A 24,342-nucleotide genomic window follows, 5' to 3' on the forward strand; every position below is an offset into this window, starting at 1 on the left:
TCTCCCCACCAAGATCGCAGCAAGGGCGCTGCCTGAGGTGCAAGGGCGCATCCCCTAGGGAATGGTGGCAGGACGTTCTTCTATTGATACTCTTCGCTTTGCTGCAAAAAGTGTGCACTTTTTAAGATTGCAGGTTTCAATCTGTCTGTACAGCCCACCTCAGCTCGTGAGAGCTTCCAGAGTGCCAATGGTTACATTCTCTAGTCCAGCTTCTTCAGCCGGCAGCCTGGAGGAGGTGCAAGTTTCTCCTGCGCAATCCTTTCAAACCTGCTATTTTCCTATTCGTGGTACCCAGGGTCTAAGACCATGATGTCAGAGAAGGATATATATTAAAAACTTTTTTAAGTCCTAAATGTGACTTGGAGAGGTTTTATTTTTCTTTTAAATGAAACTTTTATCACTACCACTTATAATATGAAGGTAAAAATCAAGATCCATCCATTTCCTTATTCATTAATTCAATCGACATAGATTTAGCATGCCAGTCTGTGTGCTACATCCTAAAGATGCTGGACACACATGTCCCCTTGCAGGCGCCAGAGGAGGACACACATGGAGGCGGAGGAGAAAGGCATGCCAAAGTAACCACCTTCATAAACGCAAAAGGAGCACCAGGCAGCTTGTCTGTAGGCCAGGAGCCCCTCCAGTGGCCACATGCAACCCCTCCATCCAGAAGTGGAACCCCACCCCCTACCTTGCCCCTTGAATGCAGGAGCCAGGAGACCTGGAACGCAAACAAAGTGCCACCTCTGAGGCTGGACCTCAGGAGGCCTCCAGCGTCCATTCTCACCCTCTCGGAAACCCAGACTGGACCACTGCGTGATGAGCGGTCACATGGCAAGGGAGAGACCGCGTGGATGAGGCCAGAGCACCCCAGCTGACACCCATGTGGAGGAAAGACTGCTGCCCGCTGCCCAAATTCCTGCACAGATTCACAGGCAAGAGGACAATTGTAAATTTGAGCCACCAAGTTTGAGGGCGGCTTGTTATATGGCAGTTAGTACCCGAAGCTACAGTGGGCGCAACCTGTAGTATGTGGAACCAAGAGAGACCGCGCTGCGTTCTGCTGGGCCCTCGGGAAAGCTGCGATGGGGCCATGAGGTGGATCGGGGGCCACGAGGTGGATCGGGGTCCACACTGTTGGGCTGCACACTGGGGGAGCCTTGGAGAGCTTGCAGCTAGATAAGGAACCCGAAGAGCGCGATAAAGAAGGAAATGGGGACACATTTGAGACCCACAGCCCAGAGGATCCCCTACGTCTGTGATTCAGCAATCTGATTGGTTGGGCCTCAGACCCTGCCCTTCCCCACGCCCCCCCTGCTTTATGCCCTGTGCTGTCTGTTCCCTGGCCAGCACCCCAGCACACAGGGTGTCCCTTCTCCTTGACTTTGAGTCACATCATGGGCTGAGCCTGTGCTCTGTTCTTCTGGCCACTTCAGTCTGGCCTCTGTGAAGGTGGCTGCCCAGCAACTCAGAGTCTGAGTGTCTGGTTGGTATGAGGGACCCTCCCAGAGGGCAGGAGGCCAGTGCAGCTGAGCGTCTTCCCAGGGTTTCTTTCTCCTGGAAATTCACCTGCTCCAGTGTGATCCTATTATTTAGTACTTAGAGGATTACTGCATCTTCTAGAAAAGGTCCCATTTTTATTTTAAAATACTGTATATTTTTATACAATATCATTCTTATCTCTTTAGTGATAATTGCATATTTAACAGAGAAAATTCATTTCTCTCATCAAGCTGTGGTCTTTTCTGTTTTCAGTTATTGTTATATTTTTGGCAAGTGATGCAGCAGAATAAAATTAAAACCTATATTTCCTTTGAAGACCAAATTCTAAATTGCTTGGCTGCGTAGAAAAGAAGTGATGGAGTTGATGTCCTGATCTTAAACAGAAGTTCAGAGTCTACCCACTCTTCTCCCCTCTTCAGGAAGCTGCTCTTCGGAAGAGGAAATCCAAGCCTGAGAGACTGACGACCTTACCCAGGAATGCAGAGCCCCTGAGAGGCTGAGCCAGCCATGTGCCCAGAGGCCAGCTCTCAGACACCACCCCACCAAGTCCAGAGCACAGCCCAGGGGAAGAACAAGGAAGCAGATGCAGATGCAACCTCAGTTCTTCTTGAACCGGATCTTGATGGCTGCTTCAATCATCTGAGGATATTGGACTCTCACTTCTTCCTCTTCCAAAGAATATCCTATCAGAGATTCTCCAGGGTCTCACCAAGATGCTGAAGTCGGCCTCAAACTTGTGATCTTCCTGCCCCAGCTTCCCGAGTCACTGGGATTACAGCCATCAAGAAACAATCACAGGGAGATCCAAGATGGCGGTCTAGAGGGAGGCTGCGTTCCTTGTCACTCCACAACGCCAGATTCAAGCAGAGGATATGTTTCTCGGTGAGGCAGTTTTTGCTGCTTATCGATCCCCTGCTCTTTACCCCATTTGTCTGCTGTGATGACCTGCAGTCTGCCAGCATATCGATGCCTTTTTTGAGAGCAGATTGCTCACTGTCAGGCATCTATCATCCATCATTTGCCTGCCTCTCGCCTGTCCATCGCCTGCCTTACCCCTATCCATCACCCAATGCTCGAGATTCACCTCCCGATCGTCCAACAGCTGCCAGCAGATTGATCGCAGACCACCAGTGGAGAACCAGCTGCCTGCTGCTGCCTGGAAGTTCACTGTCACAGTACCTGCAGGTTTGATTACATGTGGCTGCTGCCATTTTGAGACAACAGCCAGGCCCTGTACCGGCCTGACCAAGTCCCGTCTACAGGATCCCTCAGCCCGACCAATAACTCCCTGCCTCTGGGACCCTCACATCAACTGACTGCTCCCTGCCGCCAGGACCCCCAGACCAACTGACTGTGCCCTATCACCAGGACCCCAGACCGACTGATTGCACCTGGCCTCCAGGACCCCACAACCACACCTAGCACACCGGACCTCCAGGACCCCTGCCGGACCAACTGCATCCTGTCTCCAGGACTTCCAGCTGACCACGTCCACCCCTGAGCTGCAGCACCCCATTTGCCAACACATTTGGAAGCCAGAGCAGCCATCTTGGATAATCCTGGAAGCCGTAGCTCTGATCTTTGGGTGGGGCAAATCCCATCCTGTGACACCTGCTATAGGCTTGAAGCTCATTCTCAGATATGCTCATACATCAGGCTACTGAACACTGGGAAGTTTCATTAGTATATGACTATTATACAGTAGATTTTCTTTTTTCTCCTTTTTAAACAAATATTTGTTTTTATTTCTTTACATTTCTTGCTTTCTTTTCCTTCTGCTTATCTGTTCCCTCGGAGTCACTTTCTCCCTTATTTACATGATGTTATTGTCCCCATAGGGGCTATTTGGTCTAGGATTGCATAGTGTCTGAATTGGGCACTGCTAATATTGATCTCCCCTTAAAGAAAGGGTTTTGAAAACCTATAGGGCCACTATAAGCCTATAGGGGGAAATCTGCAATACCCCAGATCTGCACTGCTAGAGGGAAAGATGCATGAACAACATGAAAAAACAAGGCAAGAAAATGATCCAAACAAATCTAGATTCTATAGTAGTAGAATCCAATGACAGTATGTTGGAAGAAATGTCAGAAAAGGACTTCAGGTTAGACATGATTAAGATGATTCACGAAGCAAAGGATGAGATAAGAGAGCAAATGCAGGCAATGAATGATAATACCAATAAGCCTAAAGAGCACCTGTAGGAAGCAAAAGATCATTTCAACAAAGACAGAGATTCTCAAAAAAAAAAAAAAAAAAAAAACAATCGGAAATCCTTGAAATGAAGGAGACAATAAACCAAATAAAAAACCTCAATGGAAAGCATCACCAACAGACTAGACCACTTGGAAGACAGAACCTCAGACAATGAAGACAAAATATTTCATCTTGAAAATAAAGTCACCCAAACAGAGAAGATGGTAAGAAATCATGAACAGAATCTCCAAGAACTATGGGACATCATGAAAAGACCAAATTTAAGAATTATTGGGACTGAGGAAGGCACAGAGATGCAAACCAAAGGAATGAACAACTTATTCAATGAAATAATATCAGAAAATTTCCCAAACCTGAAGAATGAAATGGAAAATCAAATATAAGAGGCTTACAGAACAACAAATGCACAAAATCACAACAGATCCACACCAAGGCACATTATAAGGAAAATGCCTAACATTCAAAATAAAGATAGGATTTTGAAGGCCGCGAGAGAAAAGCATCAGATTACATATAGGGGGAAATCAATATGGATAGCATCCGACTTCTCAACCCAGACTCTAAAAGCTAGAAGGGCCTGGACCAACATATTTCAAGCTCTGAAATAACATGTTTGCCAACCAAGAATCCTATACCCAGCAAAACTAACCTTCAGATTTGAAGATGAAATAAAATCCTTCCATGATAAACAAAAGTTAAAAGAATTTACAAATAGAAAGCCTGCACTACAGAATGTTCTCAACAAAATACTCCATGAGGAGGAAATGAAAAACAACAATGGAGGTCAGCAAAGGGAGGAACTACCTTAGAGAAAAACCACTCAAAGGAGAAACCAAGCCAACTTAAAAACCAAAAATAATAAGCCAAATGACTGGGAATACAAATCATTTCTCAATAATAACCCTGAATGTTAATGGCCTAAACTACTCATCAATCAAAAGACATAGACTGGCAGAATGGATTAAAAATAAAGACCCAACAATATGCTGCCTGAAAGAGACTCATCTCATAGAAAAAGACATCCACAGACTAAAGGTGAAAGGATGGGAAAAAACCTACCAAGCACATGGACCCAGTAAAAAAGCGGGGGTTTCCATCCTTATATCAGATAAGGTGGACTTCAAGCCAAAGTTAGTCAGAAGGGATAAAGAAGGACATTTCATACTGCTTAAGGGAACCATAAATCAGGAAGACATAATGATACTAAATATTTATGCCCCAAACAATGGTGCATCCCTGTACATCAAACAAATCCTTCTCAATTTCAAGAATCACATAGACCACAACACAATAATTCTGGGCAACTTTAACACACCGCTGTCACCAGTAGATAGATCTTCCAAACAAAATCCAACCAAAGAAACCATAGAACTCAATAACACAATCAATAACCTAGACTTAATAGATATATATAGAATATTCCATCCATCAACAAGTGGATACACTTTCTTCTCAGCAGCACATGGAACCTTCTCAAAAATAGACCATGTGTTATGCCACAAAGCAGCCCTTAGGAAATGCAAAAAAATATAGAGATACTGCCTTGTGTTCTATCAGATCATAATGGACTGAGAGTAAAAATCAATGACAAAATAAAAAAAGGAAATTACTCCAACACTTGGAGATTAAATAATATGCTATTGAATGAAACATGGATAACAAAGAACATCAGGGAGGAGATTAAAAAATTCTTAGAGGTCAATGAGAATGATGATACAACGTATCACAAATCTCTGGGACACTATGAAAGTGGTACTAAGAGAAAAATTGATTGCATGGAGTGCATTCCAGAAAAGAATGAAAAGTCAACAATTAAATGACCTAATATTACAGCTCAAAGCCCTAGAAAAAGAAGAACAGAATAACAGCAAAAGTAGTAGAAGACAGGAAATAATTAAAATCAGAGCTGAAATCAATTAAATTGAAACAAAAGAAACTATTCAAAAAATTAACATGGAGCTTTGTGCTATCACATGTTTTATGCTACTAATAATGACATTTTCATGCAATTTAAAGAACCCCTTCACCAAACACATAAAGTGCTGGAGCCTAGATCTGAACTTCTCAGCACCCAAAACTGTGAGCAACTAAGTTCTGCTATTTATAAACTACTGAGCATATTTTTATAGCAGTAGAAATAGATTGAAACTAAAAGGTTTTAATTTAAAATTCAACTTATTTAAAGGATATATGACTTTTCATGTTATCTCTGTTTTTGATTGATATTTGGCCATTTTTTCTTTCAATAAATTTGTCTATTTTATCTAAATTGTCAAATATATTTGCATAAAAATGTTGATGATATTCCGTAATTATCCTTCTCTTATCAGTAGATGATCTGGCAATGTCCCTTCTCTCATTACTGATACTATAAATGTTTATTCCCTCTCTCTTTTTCTCCCTCCTTTTCTCGCTCCCTCTCTTCCTGCCCCTTTCTCTTCTCTGGATGATCAGAGGTTTATCAGTTTTATTGATCTCAAAACCCAGATTTCAATTTCATTGATTTTCTATGTTGGTGTTCTCATTTCTATTTCATTGATTCTGCTCTAATTCTTAACTTTTTCCTGACTTCTACTTACTTTGGGTTTCATTTATTTCTCTTTATCTGGTTTCTTAAGAAAGAAATTAAGATAACTGATTTGAGACCATCCTTCTTTTCTAATTTATAATGTTCAATACTATAAATTTTCTTCCAAATGCTGCTTTATCTACATCCCCAGAATTTTTATATGCTTATTTTTATTTATATAAAGGTCAAAGAACTTTTTAGCTTTTTTGTCTCTTCTTGAACTATTGGTTATTTTGAAGTATGTTGTTTATTTTCCAGAACTGACAAATTTCTAGATGAGTTCTTTATTGATTCTGATTTAATTCCATGTGGTCAGAGAACATATTTTCTATTATTTGAGTACCTTTTAATTTACTGAGTATTTTTATGGATAAGAAAACTGTCATGTTTGCTCTTGAAAAAAATATGCATTCTGTGGTTTTGAGGTGACTCAGTTTATGCCTGTCAAGAGGGTCAATTTGGTTAACGTGGTATTACTGAAAATTTCTATCCTTTCTCATTTTCTCTATACTAGCTTTTGATATTTTGTCTGGTTTTCTGGTTTCTTTCTTTAATTGCTTCCTTCCTACCTTCCTTCTTTCTTGGTACCATCTATTGAACCCAGGTACACTTAACCACTGAGTCATGTCCTTAGCCCTTTTTTTTATTTTTAATTTTGTGACAGGATCTAGCTAAGTTGCTTAGGGCCTCACTAACTTGGTGAGGCTGGCTTTGAACTTGTAGTCCTCCTGACTCAGCCTCTGTAACACTGCAATTACAGGCATGCAGCACTGCACCCAGTTCTAGTTTTCTTAAGAGAAAGGGTCAATCCTGTCCCTGTTGCTTCCTCTTGTTTGGGAGTGGGAGTCCCCAGACAGGGAGAAGCAATTCCCTGGAGTGGGCAGAGGCTGAGCCCAGAGAAGGATGGGTTGAACATAGAAGGAGGGCTCTTGTGTATTGCATTTTAAAGAGGCAGAATGCTTTCTTTTTTAGGGTTTGTTTTAGTTATACATGATAGCAGAATGCATTTGATATAATCATACAAGCATGGAATATATCTTATTCTGGTTAGAATCCCATTCTTATGGATGTACATGGTGGTGGGATTCACTGTGTGGTTTTCATGCTGTTATTTTTAAAGCAACATTGAGGTGTTTATAATTTACTTGGACTACTTTGTTAATAGCTATTTTCATCTTCTGATAACACTTACTTCCTCTGTGATTTTCCTCTTCTGTGGTATTTAGAGAAAATATAGGAATATAAATTATTTTTATACAAATCCCAATGAATATTAAAAAAAATAACACCCTAAACAATAAAACCTAAAGGGCACTTGAGAAGCACTCAGGTCAGTTCTGGGTGTATCTCTTTCATGTTATAATCATGAGTTAAACACATTACACATAGGATGCTCTCATGTCCCCAAAAAGAAATAAATCGCACATATATTTCTAAGGTATGTCAATCTTCTTCTCTTTACTGTAACAAATACCTGAGATGATCAACTTATAAAGAGAAAAGGTTTATTTTGTCTCAGTTTTGGAGATTCAAGTGTGTGATCTATTGGTCCCATTGCTTTGGGCCTGAGGGGAGGCAGCCCATCAAGACAGGAGTCATGGCAGGAAAGGAAAAAGAGAGAAAGAAAGAAGGGGGTTGGGATCTAACAATTCTTTTCAAGGGCACTACCCCAGTGGCATAAGTACCTCCTGCCAGGTCCGCCTTCTTAAAGGTTCCAGCCCCTCCCCATAGTGCCACACTGGGACCAATACTTTATTATTATTTTTTTTTTTATTTTAGGGAATTTTTTTTTGTAAACAAATGGAATACATGTTGTTTTTCTGTACATGGAGTAAAGGCATACCATTTCTGTAATCATAAATTTACATAGGGTAATGTTGTTTGATTCATTCTGTTATTTTTTCCCTTCCCCCCACCCCTCCCACCCCTCTTTTCCATCTATACAGTCCTTCCTTCCTCCATTATTGCCCCAGCTCCCTAACCTTAACTCTAACCCTAACACTAACCCCTCCCACCCCCCATTATGTGTCATCATCCACTTATCAGCGAGATCATTCATCCTTTGGTTTTTGGAGATTGGCTTATCTCACTTAGCATGATATTCTCCAATTTCATCCATTTGCCTGCAAATGCCATAATTTTATCATTCTTTATGGCTGAGTAATATTCCAATGTATATATATACCACAGTTTCTTTATCCATTCATCAATTGAAGGGCATCTAGGTTGGTTCCACAATCTGACTATTGTGAATTGAGCAGCTATGAACATTGATGTGGCTGTATCTCTGTAGTATGCTGATTTTAAGTCCTTTGGGTATAGGCCAAGGAGTGGGATAGCTGGGTCAAATGGTGGTTCCGTTCCAGGTTTTCTAAGGAATCTCCACACTGCTTTCCAGAGTGGCTGCACTAATTTGAAGCCCGACCAGCAATGTATGAGTGTACCTTTTTCCCCACATCCTCACCAACACCTGTTGTTGCTTGTATTCTTGATAATCGCCATTCTAATTGGGGTGAGATGGAATCTTAGGGTGGTTTTGATTTGCATTTCTCTTATTACTAAAGATGGTGAACATTTTTTCATATGTTTGTTGATTGCTTGTAGATCTTCTTCTGTGAAGTGTCTGTTCATTTCCTTATCCATTTGTCAATTGGGTTATTTGTATTCTTGGTGTAGAGTTTTTTGAGTTCTTTATAGATTCTGGAAATTAGTGCTCTATCTGAAGTACGATTGGCAAAGATTTTCTCCCACTCTGTAGACTCTTTCTTCCCATTGCTGATAGTTTCCTTTGCTGAGAGAAAGCTATTTAGTTTGAATCTATCCCAGTTATTGATTCTTGCTTTTATTTCTTGTGCTATGGGAGTCCTATTGAGGAAGTCTGGTCCTAAGCCGACATGTTGAAGATTGGACCTACTTTTTCTTCTGTAATCTGCAGGGTCTCTGGTCTGATTCTGAGGTCCTTAATCCATTTTGAGTATAGTTTCATGCAGGGTGAGAGATAGGGATTTAGTTTCATTCTGTTGCATATGGATTTCCAATTCTCCCAGCATCATTTGTTGAAGAGGCTATCTTTTCTCCATTGCATATTTTTGGCCCCTTTGTCTAGTATGAGAAAATTGTATTTATTTGGGTTTGTGTCTGTGTACTCTATTTTGTACCATTGATCTAACTTTCTATTTTGGTACCAATACCATGCCATTTTTGTTACTATTGCTTTGTAGTATAGTTGCAGTTCTGGTATTGCGATACCTCCAGCTTCATTTTTCCTGTGAAGGATTGTTTTAGCTATTCTGGGATTCTTATTCTTCCAGATGAATTTCATGATTGCTTGCTCTATTTCTGTAAGGTACATCATTGGGATTTTAATGGGAATTGCATTAAATCTGTATAACACTTAGGTAGTATGGCCATTTTGACAATATTAATTCTGCCTATCCAACAACATGGGAGATCCTTACATCTTCTAAGGCTTTCATTAGTTTCTTTCTTTAGTGTTCTGTAGTTCTCATTGTACAGGTCCTTCACCTCTCTTGTGAGATTGATTCCCAAGTATTTTATTTTTTTCAAAGCTATTGTGAATGGGGTAGTTTTCCTACTTTTTCTTTCCAAAGATTCATCACTTATGTATAAAAATGCGTTAGATTTATGTGCCTTGATCTTATATCCTGCTACATTACTGAATTCACTAATGAGTTCTAAAACTTTTCTGGTAGAATTTCCTGGTTCCTCTAAGCATATAATCATATTATCAGCAAATAGGGATAGTTTGAGTTCTTCTTTTCCTATTTGTATCCCTTTAATTTCTTTGGTCTTTCTAATTGCTCTGGCTAAAGTTTCAAGGAAGAGATTGAATAGAAGTGGTGAAAGGGGGCATCCCTGCCTTGTTCCAGTTTTTAGGGGAAATGCTTTCAGTTTTTCACCATTTAGAATGATATTAGCCATGGGCTTAGCATAGATGGCCTTTACAATGTTAAGGAAAGTTCCCACTATCCCTATTTTTTCTAGTGTTTTGAGCATGAAGGGGTGCTGTATTTTATCAAATGCTTTTTCTGCATCTATTGAAATAGTCATGTGATTTTTTACTTTAAGTCTATTAATATGGTGAATTACATTTATTGATTTCCTGATGTTGAACCAACCTTGCATCCCTGGGATGAAACCCGCTTGATCATGGTGCACTATCTTTTTAATATGATTTTGTATGCGATTTGCTAAAATTTTGTTGAGAATTTTTGCATCGATGTTCATTCAGGATATTGGTATGAAATTTTCTTTCTTCGATGTGTCTCTGTGTGGTTTAGGTATCAGGGTGATATTGGCTTCATAGAATGAATTTCGGAGGGTTCCCTCCTCTTCTATTTTATGGAATACTTTGAGGAGTATTGGAATGAGCTCTTCTTCAAAGGTTTTATAGAACTCAGCTGAGAACCCATCTGGTCCTGGACTTTTCTTTGTCGGTAGGCTTTTCATGACTTCTTCTATTTCAGTACTTGAAATTGTTCTATTTAAATTGTGTATGTCCTCCTCGTTCAGTTTAGGCGATTCATATGTCTCTAGGAACCTGTTGATGTCTTCGAAATTTTCTATTTTATTGGAGTATAGATTTTCAAAATAGCTTCTAATTATGTTTTGTATTTCAATCGTGTCTGTTGTGCTATTTCCTTGTTCATTCCGAATTTTAGTGATTTGGGTTTTCTCTCGTCTTCTTTTTGTTAGTGTGCCTAAGGGTTTATCAATTTTGTTTATTTTTTTGAAGAACCAACTATTTATTTTGTCAATTTTTTGTATCATTTCTTTTGTTTCAATTTCATTGATTTCAGCTCTGAGTTTAACTATTTCCTGTCTTCTACTACTTTTGGTGCTGGTCTGTTCTTCTTTTTCTAGGGCTTTGAGCTGTAGTGTTAGGTCGTTTATTTGTTGAGTTTTACTTCTTTTATTGAATGCGCTCCATGAAATAAATTTTCCTCTAAGTATTGCTTTCATAGTATCCCAGAGATTTTGATATGATGTTTCTTTGTTCTCATTTACCTCTAAGAATTTTTAAATTTCCTTCCTAATATCTTCTGTTATCCTTCATCATACAATAGCATATTATTTAATCTTCAGGTGTTGGAGTAGTTTCTGTTTTTTTACTCTTTCATTTATTTCTAATTTCAATCCATTATGATCTGATAGAATACAAGTCAGTGTCTCTATCTTCTTGTATTTGCTAACATTAGCTTTATGGCATAATATATGGTCTATTTTAGAAAAGGATCCATGTGCTGGTGAGAACAAAGTGTATTCACTCTTGGTTGGATGGTATATTGTATAAATTTCTGTTAAGTCTAAATTATTGATTGTGTTATTGAGTTCTATGGTTTCTTTGTTCAATTTTTTTTTTTTATTGAAAACAAATGGGATACATGTTGTTTCTCTGTTTGTACATGGCGTAAAGGCATACCATTTGTGTAATCATAAATTTACATAGAGCAATGTTGTTTGATTCATTCTGTTATTTCTTCCCTTCCCCCCACCCCTCCCACCCCTCTTTACCCTCTATACAGTAGTTCCTTCCTCCATACTTGCCCCCCTCCCTAACCCTAACTCTAACCCTTCCCTCCCCCCCATTATGTGTCATCCTCCACTTATCAGCGATATCATTCGTCCTTTGGCTTTTTGAGATCGGCCTATCTCACTTAGCATGATATTCTCCAATTTCATCCATTTGCCTGCAAATGTCATAATTTTATCATTCTTTATGGCTGAGTAATATTCCATTGTATATATATACCAGTTTCTTTATCCACTCATCAATTGAAGGGCATCTAGGTTGGTTCCACAGTCTGGCTATTGTGAATTGAGCAGCTATGAACATTGATGTGGCTGTATCTCTGTAGTATGCAGATTTTAAGTCCTTTGGGTATAGGCCAAGGAGTGGGATAGCTGGGTCAAATGGTGGTTCCATTCCAAGTTTTCTAAGGAATCTCCACACTGCTTTCCAGAGTGGCTGCACTAATTTGCAGCCCCACCAGCAGTGCATGAGTGTACCTTTCTCCCCACATCCTCGCCAACACCTGTTGTTGCTCGTATTCTTGATAATCGCCATTCTACTTGGGGTGAGATGGAATCTTAGGGTGGTTTTGATTTGCATTTCTCTTATCACTAGAGATGTTGAACATTTTTCCATATGTTTGTTGATTGCTTGTAGATCTTCTTCTGTGAAGTGTCTATTCATTTCCTTAGCCCATTTGTTGACTGGACTATTTGAATTCTTGGAGTAGAGTTTTTTGAGTTCTTTATAGATTCTGGAGATTAGTGCTCTATCTGAAGTATGATTGGCAAAGATATTCTCCCAGTCTGTAGGCTCTTTCTTCGCATTGCTGATAGTTTCCTTTGCTGAGAGAAAGCTTTTTAGTTTGAATCTATCCCAGTGGTTGATTCTAGCTTTTATTTCTTGTGCTATGGGAGTCCTGTTAAGGAAGTCTGGTCCTAGACCAACAAGGTGAAGATTTGGACCTACTTTTTCTTCTATAATTTGCAGGGTCTCTGGTCTGATTCCGATGTCCTTAATCCATTTTGAGTTTAGTTTCGTGCATGGTGAGAGATATGGGTTTAGTTTCATTCTGTTGCATATGGATTTCCAATTCTCCCAGCACCATTTGTTGAAGAGGATATCTTTTCTCCATTGCATATTTTTGGCCCCTTTGTCTAGTATGAGAAAATTGTATTTATTTGGGTTTGTGTCCGTGTCCTCTATTCTGTACCTTTGATCTACCTTTCTATTTTGGTACCAATACCATGCCGTTTTTGTTACTATTGCTTTGTAGTAGAGTTGAAGATCTGGTATTGCAATACCCCCTGTTTCACTCTTCCTGCTAAGGATTGCTTTAGCTATTCTGGGTTTCTTATTCTTCCAGATGAATTTCATAATTGCTTGCTCTATTTCTGTAAGGTACACAATTGGGATTTTAATTGGAATTGCATTGAATTTGTATAGCACTTTAGGTAGTATGGCCACTTTGACAATATTAATTCTTCCTATCCAAGAACATGGAAGATCTTTCCATCTTCTAAGGTGTTCTTTAATTTCTTTCTTTAGTGTTGTATAGTTCTCATTGTAGAGGTCTTTCACCTCTTTTGTGAGATTTATTCCCAAGTATTTTATTTTTTTCGAGGCTATTGTGAATGGGGTAGTTTTCTTAATTTCTCTTTCTGAAGATTCATAACTTATGTATAAAAATGCGTTGGATTTATGGGCATTGATCTTGTAACCTGCTACTTTACTGAAATCACTTATGAGTTCTAAGAGTTTTCTGGTGGAATTTCCAGGTTCCTCTAAATATATAATCATGTCATCAGGGAACAGGGATAGTTTGAGTTCTTCTTTTCCAATTCGTATCCCTTTAATTTCTTTGGTTTGTCTAATTGCTCTGGCCAGAGTCTCAAGAACGATGTTGAATAGAAGTGGTGAAAGAGGGCATCCCTGCCTTGTTCCAGTTTTTAGGGGGAATGCTTTCAGTTTTTCACCATTTAGAATGATATTAGCCATGGGCTTAGCATAAATGGCCTTTACAATATTAAGGAATGTTCCCACTATCCCTATTTTTTCTAGTGTTTTGAGCATGAAGGGGTGCTGTATTTTATCAAATGCTTTTTCTGCATCTATTGAAATAATCATGTGATTCTTGACTTTAAGTCTATTAATATGGTGAATTACGTTTATTGATTTCCAGATGTTGAACCAACCTTGCATCCCTTGGATGAAACCCACTTGATCATGGTGCACTATCTTTTTAATATGTTTTTGTATGCAATTTGCTAAAATTTTGTTGAGAATTTTTGCGTCGATGTTCATTAAGGATATTGGTCTGAAATTTTCTTTCCTTGATGAATCTCTGTCTGGTTTAGGTATCAGTGTGATATTGGCTTCATAGAATGAGTTTGGGAGGGTTCCCTCCTCTTCTATTTTATGGAATACTTTGAGAAGTATTGGAATGAGCTCTTCCTTAAAGGTTTTGTAGAACTCAGCTGAGAACCCATCTGGTCCCGGACTTTTCTTTGTTGGTAGGCTTTTGATGACTTCTTCTATTTCACTACTTGAAATTGGTCTATTTAAATTGTTTATGTCCTCTTCATTCAGTTTAGGCAATTCATATGTCTCTAGAAACCTGTTGATGTCTTCGAAATTTTCTATTTTGTTGGAGTATAGATTTTCAAAATAGCTTCTAATTATGTTTTGTATTTTAATCGTGTCTGTTGTGATATTTCCTTGTTCATTCCGAATTTTAGTGATTTGGGTTTTCTCTCGTCTTCTCTTTGTTAGTGTGGCTAAAGGTTTATCAATTTTGTTTATTTTTTCGAAGAACCAACTATTTATTTTGTCAATTTTTTGTATTGTTTCTTTTGTTTCAATTTCATTGATTTCAGCTCTGAGTTTAACTATTTCCTGTCTTCTACTACTTTTGGTGCTGTTCTGTTCTTCTTTTTCTAGGGCTTTGAGCTGTAGTGTTAGGTTGTTTATTTGTTGTTTTACTTCTTTTATTAAATGCGCTCCATGAAATAAATTTCCCTCTAAGTACTGCTCTCACAGTGTCCCAGAGATTTTGATATGATGTTTCTTTGTTCTCATTTACCTCTAAGAATTTTTTAATTTCCTTCCTAATATCTTCTGTTATCCATTCATCATATAATAGCATATTGTTTAATCTCCAGGTGTTGGAATAGTTTCTGTGTTTTAGTCTTTCATTTATTTCTAACTTCAATCCATTATGATCTGATAGAATACATGCTAGTGTCTCTATCTTCTTGTATTTGCTAACATTAGCTTTGTGGCATAATATATGGTCTATTTTAGAGAAGGATCCATGTGCTGCTGAGAAGAAAGTGTATTCACTCTTGGTTGGATGGTATATTCTATAAATGTCCGTTAAGTCTAAATTATTGATTGTGATATTGAGATCTATGGTTTCTTTGTTCAATTTTTGTCTGGAGATCTGTCCAGTGGTGAGAGCGGCGTGTTAAAATCACCTAGTATTATTGTGTTGTGGTCTATTTGGTTTCTGAAATTGAGAAGGATTTGTTTGACATACATAGATGAGCCACTGTTTGGGGCATAGATGTTTATGATTGTTTTATCTTGCTGATTTATGCTTCCCTTAAGCAGTATGAAATGACCTTCTTTATCCCTTCTGACTAACTTTGGCTTGAAGTCCACATTATCTGAAATGAGGATGGATACTCCAGCTTTTTTGCTGAGTCCATGTGCATGGTATGTTTTTCCCCATCCTTTCACCTTTAATCTATGGGTATCTTTTTCTATGAGGTGAGTCTCTTGCAGGCAACATATTGTTGGATCTTTCTTTTTAATCCAGTCTGCCAGTCTATGTCTTTTGATTGATGAATTCAGGCCATTAACATTCAGAGTTATTATAGAGAAATGATTTGGTTTCCCGGTCATTTGGTTCATTTTTAAAATTTTGTTTATTTATTTGTTTAACACAACTTGTTTCCTCCTTTATTTGACAATTCCTTTAGGATAATTCCTCCCTTTGCTGATTTGCTTCTTTGTTTTTCATCTCTTCCTCATGGAATATTTTGTTGAGAATGTTCTGTAATGCTGGCTTTCTTTTTGTAAATTCTTTTAGCTTTTGTTTATCATGGAAGGATTTTATTTCATCGTCAAATTTGAAGGTAAGTTTTGGTGGGTATAAGATTCTTGGTTGGCATCCATTTTCTTTCAGGGCTTGAAAAATGTTGTTCCAGGACCTTCTAGCTTTCAGGGTCTGGATTGAAAAATCTGCTGATATGCGTATTGGTTTCCCCCTGAATGTAATTTGGTTCTTTTCTCTCACAGCCTTTAAAATTCTGTCTTTATTTTGTATGTTAGGTATTTTCATTATAATGTGCCTTGGTGTGGGTCTGTTGTAATTTTGTGTATTTGGAGTCCTATAAGCCTCTTGAACTTGATTTTCCATTTCATTCTTCAGATTTGGGAAATTTTCTGATATTATTTCATTGAATAGGTTGTTCATTCCTTTGGCTTGTTTCTCTAGGCCTTCCTCAATCCCAATAATTCTTAAATTTGGCCTTTTCATGATATCCCATAGTTCTTGTAGATTCTGTTCATGATTTCTTACCATCTTCTCTGTTTGTTCAACTTTGTTTTCAAGGTTAAATATTTTGTCTTCAATGTCTTAGGTTCTGTCTTCCAGGTGTTCTATCCTATTGGATATGCTTTCTATGGAGTTCTTAATTTGGTTTATTGTTTCCTTCATGTCAAGGATTTCTGTTTGGTTTTTTTTCAATATCTCTAACTCTTTATTGAAATGATCTTTTGCTTCCTGTATTTGCTCTTTTAACTGTCGATTGGTGCAATCATTCAATGCTTGCATTTGCTCTTTCATCTCATCATTTGCTTCTCTGATCATTTTAATTATGTACATTCTGAACTCCTTTTCTGTCATTTCTTCTGCCATGCTGTCATTGGGTTTTATTGATGTAACATCTAGATTTGTTTGCATCATTTTCTTTCCTTGTTTTCTCATATTGTTCAGGTATCAGTGGACCGCTGAGATATTGCAGATTTCCTCTGTTGATTTACAATGTCCCTGAAGATTTCTATATATATCCCCTCTTAGCCTTCAGTAGGCTGAAGTCTTGGAGGAAGTTGATAATGCGGTGCTCCACAAGGAAGCTGCCTCTCTAGGAGTGGTGGCCTTCAGGTGGGGTATATTCCTTGCTAGTGGGCAGAGGTGCCTCCACTTGTTGACCAATGGTCATCCAAAGGGGACCTAGGCTGTGGGCTGAGGCAAGGCCTGTTTGGGCCTGTGTCTCTGGTTTTACCGTCCTTGTGGGGAAACCTCACCAGGCAGGGAAGACTCACCCAGTGGGGAGGTCTCGCTGGTCAGTTTCCTCCTAGAGGTTCCCCTCAATTTACAGCTACTGCCTGGGCTGGGCTGCCTTTCTCTGCAAAGTTTCCAGGGGCCCGGCCCTACCTCCTGGGCCTGGGAGCCTCACCCTTCGCAGATGAATCTCCTTAGGCTGCCCCTCCTCAGAGAATTTGCCCACAGGCCTGGAACCTTCGCTCCGCCCTAAGCCTGTCTCTGTGCGGCTCTTCCACCCAGAAGCCTCCTAGATCCTGGGACCCTGCTCTGCACCTAATCGCCTGGCTGCGTGGCCCCTCCTCTGAGCAGCCACCTGTGGCCCCGAACAATCACTCTGAGTCCCAGAGACCCACCACAGGCCTCTTCCTCCAGACAGCCACCCAGTATGCCGGTGCGGTCACTAGAAGTCCAAGAAACTCACTTCGTGCCTCCTCCTCCCACCAACCACCCGTAGCCCGGGGCAATCAATCACTCCGAGTCAAAGTGACCCTCCCCGTTCCTCCTCCTTCTCCAGATAACCCCCCGGGTGTTCAGGAGTAGTCCCTCTGAGTGGCTCTGAATCCACGTGACCCGCTGCACGGGTCCTCTGGGCACCGCCCGGAGCTCAGGTGCGGCCACTCAAGACCAAGCGTCCCACCACGCTTCTCCTCCAGGCAGCCCCCCTGTGTTCAGGAGCTGTCACTTTAAGACCAAACAACTCACCACTCGCCTTCTCCTCTGAGCAGCCACCTGGAGCGCTAATGCAGTCACTGCGAGTCCAAAGGACCCGCCGCGCTCCTCCTCCTCCTTCTCCTACTCCTCTGGGCAGGCCACGGGGTTCAGAAGTGGTCAGAGTCCAAACAGCTTGCCACGCAGCCCCTTCTCTGGCAACCGCCTGTAGCTCTGGTGTAGTCACCCGAATCCAAGCGGCCGCGCTCCTCCTCCTAGTCCTCAGGGCAGGCCCCGGTGTTCAGAAGCGTCGTTCTGATTCCAAACAGCTCGCCGCGCAGCTTCTCCTCTGGCAACCGCCTGTAGCTCTGGTGCAGTCTCTCCGAATCCAAGTGGCCACACTCCTCTCCTCCTCCTCAGGGCAGGCCCCGGTGTCCTGAGTCCACACAGTTCTCCTCGCCACTCTTCCCCTGGGCAGCCGCCGGAGCCCCAGTGGCTGCTCCGAGTCCCAGCGCTGTGCCGAGCGGCCTCCTTTACGGCGCTCCCAGCTTTCCGAGTTCACTGCTCCAGTGGGGGGAGGGGCCTCTTTGTTCAATTTTTGTTTGGAAGATCTGTGCAGTGATGAGAGAGGCATGTTAAAATCACCTAGTATTATTGTGTTGTGGTCTATTTGGTTTCTGAAATTGAGAAGTATTTGTTTGACATACATGGATGAGCCACTGTTTGGGGCATAGATATTTATTTAAGATTGTTATGTCTTGCTGATTTATGCTTCCCTTAAGCAGTATGAAATGTCCTTCTTTATCCCTTCTGACTAACTTTGGCTTGAAGTCCACATTATCGGAAATGAGGATGGATACTCCAGCTTTTTTGCTGAATCCATGTGCATGGTATGTTTTTCCCCATCCTTTCACCATTAGTCTATGGGTATCTCTTTCTATTAGATGAGTCTCTTGCAGGCAACATATTGTTGGATCTTTCTTTTTAATCCAATCTGCCAGTCTATGTCTTTTGATTGATGAATTCAGGCCATTAACATTCAGGGTTATTATTGAGATATGATTTGTATTCCCAGTCATTTGGCTCATTTATTTTATTTTATTATTACTATTTTTTTTACATGACTTGGTTCCTCCTTTATCTGATGATTCCTTTATGATAATTCCTCCCCTTGCTGATTTGCTTCTTTGTTTTTCATCTCTTCCTCATGGAATATTTTGTTGAGAATGTTCTGTAATGCTGGCTTTCCTTTTGTAAATTCTTTTAGCTTTTGTTTATCATGGAAGGATTTTATTTCATCATCAAATTTGAAGGTAAGTTTTGCAGGGTATAAGATTCTTGGTTGGTGTCCATTTTCTTTCAGGGCTTGAAAAATGTTGTTCCAGGCCCTTCTAGCTTTTAGGGTCTGGATTGAAAATTCTGCTGATATTATATTCAGGTTTCCCCCTGAATGTAATTTGGTTCTTTTCTCTCACAGCCTTTAAAATTCTGTCTTTATTTTGTGTGTTAGGTATTTTCATTATAATGTGCCTTGGTGTGGGTCTGTTGTAATTTTGTGTATTTGGGTCCTATAAGCCTCTTGAACTTGATTTTCCATTTCATTCTTCAGATCTGGGAAATTTTCTGATATTATTTCATTGTATAGATTGTTCATTCCTTTGGTTTGTTTCTCTAAGCCTTCCTCAATCCCAATAATTCTTAAATTTGGCCTTCTCATGATTTCCCATGTTCTTGGAGATTCTGTTCATGATTTCTTACCATCACCTCTGTTGGGTCAACTTTGTTTTCAAGGTTAGATATTTTGTCTTCAATGTCTGAGGTTCTATCTTCCAGGTGTTCTATCCTATTGGTTATGCTTTCTATGGAGTTTTTAATTTGGTTTATTGTTTCCTTCATTTCAAGGATTTCTGGTTTTTTTTCAATATCTCTTAACTCTTTATTGAAATGATCTTTTGCTTCCTGTATTTGCTCTTTTAACTGTTGATTGGTGTGATCATTCAATGCCTGCATTTGCTCTTTCATCTCATCATTCAGTGCCTGCATTTGCTCTTTCATCTCATTATTTTCTTCCCTGATCATTTTAATTATGTACATTCTGAACTCCCTTTCTGTCATTTCTTCTGCCATGCTGTCATTGGATTTTATTGCTGTAACATCTAGATTTGTTTGGGGCATTTTCTTCCCTTGTTTTCTCATATTGTTCAGGTATCAGTGGACCGCTGAGATATTGCAGATTTCCTCTATTGACTTATAATGTCCCTGAAGATTTCAAGTGTATCCCCTCTTAGCCTCCAGTGGGAAGTCTTGGAGGAATTTGATAGTGCGGTGCTCCACAAGGAAGCTGCCTCTCTAGGGGTGGTGGCCTTCAGGTGAGGTATATTCCCTGCTAGTGGGCAGAGGTGCCTCCACTTGTTGACCAATGGTCATCCAAAGGGGAACTAGGCTGTGGGCTGAGGCAAGGCCTGTTTGGGCCTGTGTCTCTGGTTTTACCGTCCTTGTGGGAAAACCTCACCTGGCAGGGAAGACTCACCCGGTGGGGAGGTCTCGCTGGTCAGTTGCCCTCCTAGAAGTTCCCCTCAATTTACAGCTATCGCCTGGGCTGGGCTGCCTTCCTCTGCAAAGTTCCCAGAGACCCAGACCTACCTCCTGGGCCTGGGAGCCTCACCCTTCACAGACGAGTCTCCTTAGGCTGCCCCTCCTCAGAGAAGCTGCCCACAGTCCTGGAACCTTTACTCCACCCCTCAGCTTGTCTCTGTGTGACTCTTCCACCAAGCAGCCGCCTAGGTCCTGGGACCCTGCTCTGCACCTAATCGCCTGGCTATTCAGCCCCTCCTCTGAGCAGCCACCTGGAGCCCCGTTTATTCACTCTGAGTCCCAGCGATCCACCGCATGCCTCTTCCTCTGGGCAGCCGCCCAGTGTTCCGTGGGGTCACTCTGAGTCCAAGTGACCCACTGCGCACCTCCTCCTCCTCCAGGCAGCCTCCCAGAGTTCTGGTGCAGCTCTACAAGTCCAAGCAACTCACTGTGCACCTCCTCCTCCCGACAGCCACCCGTAGCCCTGGTGCAGTCCCTCCAAGTCCAAGCAACCCACCGCACTCCTCCTCCTCTTCCAGGAAGCCACCTGGGTTTCTGGAGCTGTTGCTCTGAGTCCAAACAACTAGCCGCTTGCCTCCTCCTCCGGCCAGCCACCCGGAGCCCTGGTGGGTTGCTCCGAGTCCCAGCATCATGGTGAGCGACCTTCCTCTAAAATGCTCCCAGTTGTCCGAGTTCACTGCTCCAGTGGGGGAGGGGCGTCTCATTGGGCCACTTTACTTCACAAAGTTCCCTGCGTTCCGGGACTACCGCCCCATCCAGGATGCCTCCCCAATGGCATAGACTCACCCGGCGGCTTTGAGTTGGTCCCAAGTCTCTCACTATCTCCTCTTTTTGAATCCTGAGTCCTGGAGCAACCTGAAATGCAGCCATCCTCTAGGCTGCCATCTTGAAAACCCCCGGACCAATACTTTAAATGCATGGTATTGGCATCAGATCTGCTGTTTGCTGCTACCTGTAGTCTGTCCCCTTACACCACTTTACCACTCAGATTATTAGCCCACAAACCCCCTAGTCAGTCACTGGTCTGTTGTTATTAGCCTTGAAATTCAACTACTTAAGAATGGCTCCACCGCCATTCCCTCTCTCTCTCTCTCTCTCTCTCTCTCTTTCCCTTAAGGGCAGACACTCTGTTCATCTGCTTAATAAAATTTCTTGTGTGAGTTCCCACATCTAGAATGGTTTCTAGGTGCTTTCATTGGTGCCGTGACTCGGTTGGGCTCTTCTACCACCACTTAGGTGAGTGGAATCCCATCTGTCACCCCAGAGCCCTGAATGTTGGTCTTACCTTCCATTCACCTAGATGTTTCAGATTGGTGAGTTTTCCCCTGGGTCAACTTAAACGCTCCTCTGCTGATCTGAGATGTGACCATTGCTCATCTGGCACCCTCGAGGCAGTTGAGGAGTGGGGGTTCCCCCAGCCACGACTTCACGACTTTTACAGTTACAACTGTCCCCCTTAGTTGACCTTATCTGACAGGCGGGTCCCCGATCTTTATGGTGGAGATTCTCTCTCACAGTTGAGGCTCCTCTTTGTGCTTTCTCTCTCTCTCTCTCTTTTCCACATCCTGACATCAGGTCCTCAACCCCCTCGTCTTTTGCCTGGCACATTGACAGGGGTGACAACTCCCATCATTGTACTGTCTCCTTGTCTCCAGCCAACCAGCCTGTGACCTCAGGGCGCCTTTGACACTGATGTGGCTGTATCACATCACATCCCCTGTCTTCACCAGGGGATCTGTGTTCTCCATTCCAGTAGATTCACCCCTGGGATGTCTACTAGACAATCTTAACCCTGACCCTCAGCCAAAACCACCAAAACCTATCCTTTAGGTAATCAATCCAAAATGGCCATGTAATGGTGTACGACTTCTGTGAGTGAGCAGGCAGATGGAAAGAGATTCCTTATCTGCAAGATTTCTCTTTCTTGTGCACCAAACCTGATCTTTGCTCTTCCTGCAAACCCAAACACCTCCTTTTGGCTTCATCTCCCCCTCTTACTCTCTCCTCCTCCTCCCTTTTCCCTGCTCTAGCTCAGCCATCAGCTCTGGCCTCAGCTCCCCATCATAGAGTCCCCTCCCCAGATTGGAGCCCACTGGAGGATCCCTCTCCAGCCCCCCATCACACCACCCACCACACCAGCCTGCCTCCCTCCAGCTCAGCCCTGCCAGAGCCCCCCCCCCCAGCCATGAAGCTCTTCCCATTTTTGGGAATCCTCTCCCACCTCCTCACCTTCATCTTGCTACTGCTTAAAATCTGGAAGTTCCGCTTGTGTGCTGGGATTTCAGGGAAGAGCTGGTCCCATTTGCTGTGGTGTCTGCTGCCTGCTACCTGGACCTCTTCTCCAACTGCATCTCACTTTACAACACATGCATGAAGGTGGCCTACATAGCCTGCTCTTTCATCACGGCTGGATGATTTACAGCAAGCTCAAGGTCACTTACAATGGGAACGACATTCCGGCTAAAGTTCCTTGTCTTCCCATGGCCATCTTGGCATTCTTGGTCAACCACAACTTCACCCCTCCAGAGATCCTCTGGACCTTCTCTATGTATCTGGAGTCAGTAGCTATCTTGCTGCAGTCGTTCATGGTGAGCAAGCCTGATGAGGTGGAGTCCATCATGAGCTACTACCTGTTCATGCTGGTGTCTGCCGCACCCTCTGTCTCTTCAACTGGATTTGGCACTACTGCTTCCTCAATCTCATCACCGTTGTGGCCGGCCTGGTCCAGCCTTCCCTCTACTGGTGGAATGAGACTCTTCACCCCTAACCAGCAGGAAGAAGCTAGAGAAGAAAGATCATCGTCCCACCCCTGGTATCTATAAAAACAAAAAGGGAGGAATATTGGTATCAGATCTGCTATTTTGCTGCTGCCAGTATTCTGCCCCCACACACCATTTTACAACCCAGATTGTTAGCCAGTGAACCTCCTCGCCAGCCATTGGTCCATTGTTATTAACCTGTGAAATTCCACTACCTAAGAATGACTCCAGCACCATTCTTTCTCTCTCTCTCTCTCTCTCATTTTTTTTTCTCTCTCTCTCTCACTGCAGGCAAACAATCTGCCTGTCCACTTAATAAAATCTCTTGCATGATTTCCCACATCCACAGTGGGTTCTGGGTGCTTTTCACATGGACTTTTGGGGGACAGTTCAGGTACAACCTACACTCTGAGATGAAGGGCAGAACTGCACCAGCAAGGTCACTTATGTACAAAGTTTGTCTCCGAACTTTCCAAGGCAAAGTTAAGCCCAACCCCTCCAGGAGAAGTAAAACCTGTACTTCTCCAGTTCTCTCTCCTCCCAGCTGAGGAGCGAGCTATTGGGTGGTGTGTAAGAACCTGGTGGCCAGCTGGGCTGCTGCAGAAGGCAGCACTGTTCCTCTCTGAGACAAGCCAGGCAGGTGTCAGGTGACAGGCACACATTGCTGGAGGGGCCAGAAGGATGCTTCCAGTGGGAACAGGTCATCTGCCATGAAGAAGCTCCCCTGTCCACAGGAGTCCAGAAAGGAGGAGGTCTGTGATGGGAGAGGTGACAGGAGACTAAAGCAATGGCTCCCAGCTGTCAGAGCTCAGATCCGTTGCCTGAAAGAGGCTCATCAGCCTCCCCTATTGTTGGAAGTCAGATGTGGGAACAGCCATCTCCAAGGGTATTTCAGCAGCTCAGCCCAGCTGTTCAGTTTAACAGGGAACCAGGACCCAGCCGTCCTCCAACTCAGCGCTCCACAGAGTATGCTTGGCATGCCTCCGACCCAAATCATTCATTTCAAATCCAGACATCAGAGACAAGCTCAAACAGTGGGTGGGACCCCAGGGAGGTCCTTGCATGAGGCCAGGAGTATTATCCCAGCAGGAAGTCACTTCCTGTTATCCTGCTGTTCAGCAATATGCAAGACACCCCCCCTCCCTGTCCTCAAAATGTATCAGCATCTAGGAGTGGACATTCC

General features: G+C 42.1%; 1 pseudogene across 1 annotated transcript; it reads left to right on the forward strand.

The window, feature by feature from the left end:
- The first annotated feature begins 22,585 nt into the window (after nucleotides 1–22,585).
- On the forward strand, nucleotides 22,586–23,167 carry LOC306652160 (ER lumen protein-retaining receptor 1-like; annotated as a pseudogene). The gene has a single exon. The product of its transcript is annotated as an ER lumen protein-retaining receptor 1-like (transcript).
- The last annotated feature ends 1,175 nt before the right edge of the window (nucleotides 23,168–24,342 follow it).

Source organism: Sciurus vulgaris (genome assembly GCF_902686455.1).
Source record: "Sciurus vulgaris genome assembly, contig: HiC_scaffold_137_arrow_ctg1, whole genome shotgun sequence".
Classification (NCBI taxonomy): Eukaryota; Metazoa; Chordata; class Mammalia; order Rodentia; family Sciuridae; genus Sciurus; species Sciurus vulgaris.